This window comes from Helianthus annuus, chromosome 11 (assembly GCF_002127325.2).
Source record: "Helianthus annuus cultivar XRQ/B chromosome 11, HanXRQr2.0-SUNRISE, whole genome shotgun sequence".
Lineage (NCBI taxonomy): Eukaryota > Viridiplantae > Streptophyta > Magnoliopsida > Asterales > Asteraceae > Helianthus > Helianthus annuus.
The window spans coordinates 62,004,202-62,009,810 of NC_035443.2; the positions used below are offsets into that span (position 1 = coordinate 62,004,202).

At 39.7% G+C, this 5,609-nt stretch overlaps 1 long non-coding RNA gene across 1 annotated transcript; it reads right to left on the minus strand.

Annotated features, from left to right (window-relative positions):
• Nucleotides 1-4,178: 4,178 nt before the first annotated feature.
• On the minus strand, nt 4,179-5,288 carry LOC110902553. Its single transcript, XR_002571207.2, has 3 exons — nt 5,203-5,288; nt 4,614-4,667; nt 4,179-4,307 (listed from the first exon to the last, which is right to left on the minus strand). It is a non-coding gene; the product is annotated as an uncharacterized LOC110902553 (long non-coding RNA).
• Nucleotides 5,289-5,609: the final 321 nt, after the last annotated feature.

Sequence of the window (5,609 nt, forward strand, 5' to 3'; positions counted from 1 at the left end):
GGGGCTTGTAGAGATAACCCCTAACTGGGCCTGGCCCATTGAGGTTAGGGGAGGCCCATATCCCCCTATATAAAGAGGTCTTCACCTCTTGAATAGGGCATGGCATATGGAGCCGCCACACTTTTTGTAGCTGGAAACAGGAGAGTCATCTCCTACCGGCAATCTCTACAGCTCCACTTTCTTCTCTTCTCTATTGCAGATCTAGGTTCAAGAGGAAGAACAAGATGTGATTCTTCACCCTCATGTAGAACGCGGTCCAGTCATCCCGGCGATGAACCCGTGTTTCTTCACTTAGTGACTTGATTTGAGCTTCTTTAACCATTTCGAGAAATCGAGGTGTAATTACCATCTTCATGGACTTTACTTGAATTCGAGGCGGGTAATCCTTTCGGCTCAGGGCATCGGCTACTACGTTAGCTTTACCCGGATGATAAAGGATCTCACAATCATAATCTTTAAGAAGTTCTAACCACCTTCGTTGCCTCATATTTAATTCCCTTTGCTCGAAAAAGTATTTAAGGCTTTTGTGGTCAGAATAAATAGCACTTTTCGTACCGTATAGATAGTGCCTCCATATCTTCAAAGCAAACACTACTGCAGCTAACTCCAAGTCATGGGTTGGATAATTACTTTCGTGTGTCTTCAATTGCCTAGAAGCATAGGCAATGACTCTACCCCTTTGCATCAAAACACATCCCAACCCTTGGTGTGACGCATCCGTAAACACCACCAAGTCTTCCGTTCCATCAGGAAAGGTTAGTACCGGGGAACTCGACAACTTTTCTTTCAAGGTTTGAAACGCCCTCTCTTGATCTGCACCCCATGAAAACTTCTCATCCTTCTTGGTTAACTTGGTCAACGGCAAGGCCAATTTAGAAAAGTCTTGGATAAACCTCCTATAATAGCCTGCTAAACCCAAAAAGCTTCTTACTTCACTTGGGTTCTTGGGAGGTACCCATTTCATAACGGCTTCCACCTTTGTCGGGTCTACTAAGATACCATCCGCATTAATCACATGACCGAGAAATTGTACCTCTCTAAGCCAAAAAGCACACTTGGAGAACTTCGCGTACAATTTCTCCTTGCGAAGTACTTCAAGAACCTCACGTAAATGGCATGCATGTTCGGCTTTACTTCGGGAATAAACCAGGATGTCATCGATAAAAACTATAACGAATTTGTCTAACATAGGCCGACAAACTCGATTCATAAGATCCATGAACGCGGCAGGCGCGTTCGTTAATCCAAAGGACATTACTAAGAACTCGTAATGCCCGTATCGCGTTCTAAAAGCCGTTTTCGCCACATCCTCATCTCGCACTCTTAACTGATGGCACCCGGACCGCAAATCTATTTTTGAAAACCAACTTGCCCCTTGTAACTGATCGAAGAGATCATCGATTCGGGGCAATGGGTATCGGTTTTTCACCGTCAGCTTGTTCAACTCGCGGTAATCGATGCACATGCGCATCGAACCGTCTTTCTTTTTGACAAAAAGTACAGGCGCTCCCCATGGCGACACACTCGGGCGTATAAATCCCTTGTCGAGCAATTCTTGTATTTGTACCATTAACTCCCGCATTTCAGTTGGGGCCAACCAATAAGGAGCCTTGGCTACAGGTTTGGCATCGGGATACAATTCAATCTTAAAATCTACTTCACGTTCCGGCGGAAGCCCCGGCAAATCTTCCGGAAAAACATCGAGAAACTCGTTCACGACTTCAACCTCTTCTATCTTAGGGGTATTCTGCTTAGTATCCACCACATAAGTTAGAAATGCCTTGCTTCCATTTCGTACGTACTTGTATACTTGGACTATAGAACAAAGCTTCAAATTGATATTCCTTTCCCCTTGTATGCTTACTCATTTTCCTCCCGATGTTAACACATGAATCACCTTCTTCTCACATTGAATTTCGGCCTGATGTTTAGCTAGCCAATCCATGCCAACTATAACCTTAAATTCCCCCAATATCATGGGAATAAGGTCAATGGCAAACTTCTCGTCTTCAATGATTATTTCACAATTTCTACAAACTTCGTGCAACAAATAACTCTTACTATCGGCTATCTCTACTTCTAATGGTACATGCATTCTTTCGATTCTAAAAGAGGGGTGTGACACTAGTTCACTGGATACAAACGATCTACTGGCACCAGTATCAAATAACACGTACGTAGGCATCGAGTTCAATGAGAATATACCTGATACAACATTCGGGTGGTCCTTCGCTTCTTCGGTTGTGATTAGAAACATCCTCCCCTTAGCTCTTGGGGCTTCCTCCTTTCTTGCTTCCTTATCGGTTTTCTGTTGAAGCTTGGGACACTCAGCCTTAATATGACCCGGTTGGAAACAGTTGTAACATGTTCTGGAAGGATTTGGACACCTATAGTATGGGTGTCCCTCTTGACCACAATTGTAACAGCCCTTCTTCCCTTTCAAACACTCCCCCGTGTGTAACTTTCCGCACGTTTTGCATTTCGGAATACTACCCTTCACCTTATCCTTCTTGCTTTGATCTTGAAATTTTGGTTTCTTTGAAGGGCTCGAGCTGGAAACATTCTCAGATATTCTCTTTTCACCTCTTTCTGCCTGTCTTCTTATTTCAATCTCCCTATCTCGGGCCAAGTCAATGAGCTCATTCAAAGTTTCACATTTAGCGGGAATTATGAACTCCCGATATTCAGCCTTCAACATACCGTAATAACGGTTTATCTTCATTCTTTCCGTTCCTGCTATATCTTTACAGAACTTCATCTTGTCAAGGAAAACGTTGGTGATTTCATCAATGGTTTCATCTTTCTGACGAAGATGTAAGAAATCTTCTTGGATCTTGTCAATGGCGGATTGCGGGCAGTGGTACTTCAGAAAAGGTTCCTTGAACTCTTGCCATGTCAAGACTTGAACTTTTTCTTCCCCAAGCTCTTTACTATAAACATCCCACCAATCCTTAGCTCGGAGTTGTAGCAAACCGGTGGCGAACATCACTTGATCCTCCTTTTCACAATGACTCCTTATGAACACCGCTTCCGTACTTGCAATCCACCTTTGACATGCTATAGGATCAATTTCTCCTTTGAATGGTAACGGGTTGCACGCCATAAATTCTTTGTATGTGCACTTGCGAGTTCCTTTCTTTTCTTGCATTACATTAATCATTCCCTTTAACTCGTCTATCTTACTCGCCATCATTGATTCTACCACTTCTAGCACATGACTTTCTACTTCTTGGGCTAAATGAGGAATACTTGCTTGCATGGCCCTTCCAATCTCTTCCGAGATCATAGTTTTCACCTGTTCTTGTCGGGTCGCTTCATCCTCATTCGTATCCGTCATCTACACATAAGCATCATTCCTTATTTCAAACATTCAATCATCCTTTCCATCATATAATCATTCTAATAGTACATAACTTCCTTTGAAGGTTAACATTCATACATACTATCATTCTTTAGAGTCTTCTTATAACGCTTACAATACTTCACGTATGATAGAAAGCATTAAACAAATCATCACAATTGATATAGGCTGAAAACAGTCTCCACCGTAAGTTACGGTATCACCGTAACTTACGGTGGCATTATTTTCTTTACGGTGCAAAGCTACCGATTTACGGCAAAGGAGTTTTTGTCCCAGTGTCTACCGTAAGCTACGGTAGTCACCGTAGCTTACGGTGACGGCCAGCATACTATGATAAATTTCTTATTTTGCAGCCATCTTTCCAACCCGTTTTAACCCGAACCAGTCCGTTTCATCCCAAACTTTTACACATCATCCCATAATGATTTTCCTATCATTCCCTAACTAACTCATTCATAATGCAAAATCAACTTTAAAGGTACTTACTTGCTTCGCGCCGCGGATCGAACACATACTTCACATAAGCTTCCGGTTTGAGTTCAAGCATTTGATGCTTGAATCCCTCAAACCTACGCTCCGATACCAACTTGTAACGTCCATAATTTTCTTTTTTAATTTATTAAATAACAACGTACTATTCTAACGAAAATTGGGCATGACCCGTTTGAAAAACGAGCGGTCCCCTGTTTTACATAATCCAAAATCATTCGAAAGACACAACATACACATCAAAACATACCATGTTTTACTTGCAAAACCATTAAGTTTATGTACGTACTTACGATAAGTTTTTCAAAAGACATACATAATTAAACTAGGTTTAACTACTAGACGAAAACATAAGTGACAAAGTATTAAACATTGACTTTTACAAAATGCGGAACGCTTGACGGGCTTGAGGCGTGTTCGAACCGGGCGGAGCTTGATAGCTAGACATGAGATTTACCTACATGACCACAACATCAAAAACTCATTAGAACAAAAATTACTTTCTTTAACCCAAGAATCTAACTTACGGGCAAGAAACAAATGTGACATTCACAACTTGTGCTTTGCTACATTCTTACATCCTTGCACGGTAAAATGTTCCAACGGAACTTCATACCATTCCTTCTAAACTTACAATAACATCATTCGACCCTTTCAAGAGAAGGGTCTATGCATACATCTTTCTCCATATTTGATTCGAATTAACACATTATTGATAAACACATATCTATGATGAAACCAAAAATTTGTACAAGAAGCGTACCTCGGTCTTGATCCCCTTGTTGCTTCACTTGACTCGAACTTTCTTCCTTAACGCCTACATATAACCATTCATTCTTTTAATTCATGTTTCATGCTCATTTACACATATCAATCGATAAATCATCATACAATTTACTCATGCTTCATAAACATGTTCAATTCACACAAGGTTCATGGCTTATATGACTAGCATTTTCATTGAGGCATTTTGTCAAACACTTGATGTGCACATTATCAACAAAGCACAAAGTACAAGTATTTATTGCATAACCCTACTTATTCACCTTCTAATCTAACAAGAATCAATCAAGTTCATGACTTTCTTTCATCCTACACCATCTTAACTAATCTAATTTCTCTATCACATTCAGATTATGTATCAATTCACCTCCATAAACATATCATCATAATTCATCATGTTCATCTTTTTCCTACAACAAGTGGGTATGAACCCTAATCATCCAAACAATCAAAATTATAAAAAATCCTCAGTCTATTACGAATTCCTAACTCATAATTACACAAGATTTCCACATGATTTCATGATTGGGTTAAAACCCACTTTCTACAAATCAGAATTTTCGACTTACCTTGTGTTGAACAAGCTTAGATAGTTAAAGATTGGAGCTCATGCATCAATTTAGGCCCTTAATTCCTTCCTAATCTTGTGATTTTCAGAAAGTTAGGGTTTGTTCTTGGCTTCTCCCTCTTGATCGATCCCACAAACACACCAGTACATGTGTTTTGTGTTTTCCCCTTTTCCTTTATTTGTTTTAATTAAAACTTTTATTCTTTTTAACAAGTTTAGTCCCTTCACTTTCTTAGTTTGTTTATTTATCATTTAACTTTTCTTCCTATCAAGTTACTAGTATAACTACTTAACTAGGTTAAATATAACTTGTCTAGACATTTCAAATAACATAAATAAATTGCACATTTTGGGGTGTTACAGACATTCTACGAAAAACAGGTCGAAAAGTTTTAATTAAAAGAAACA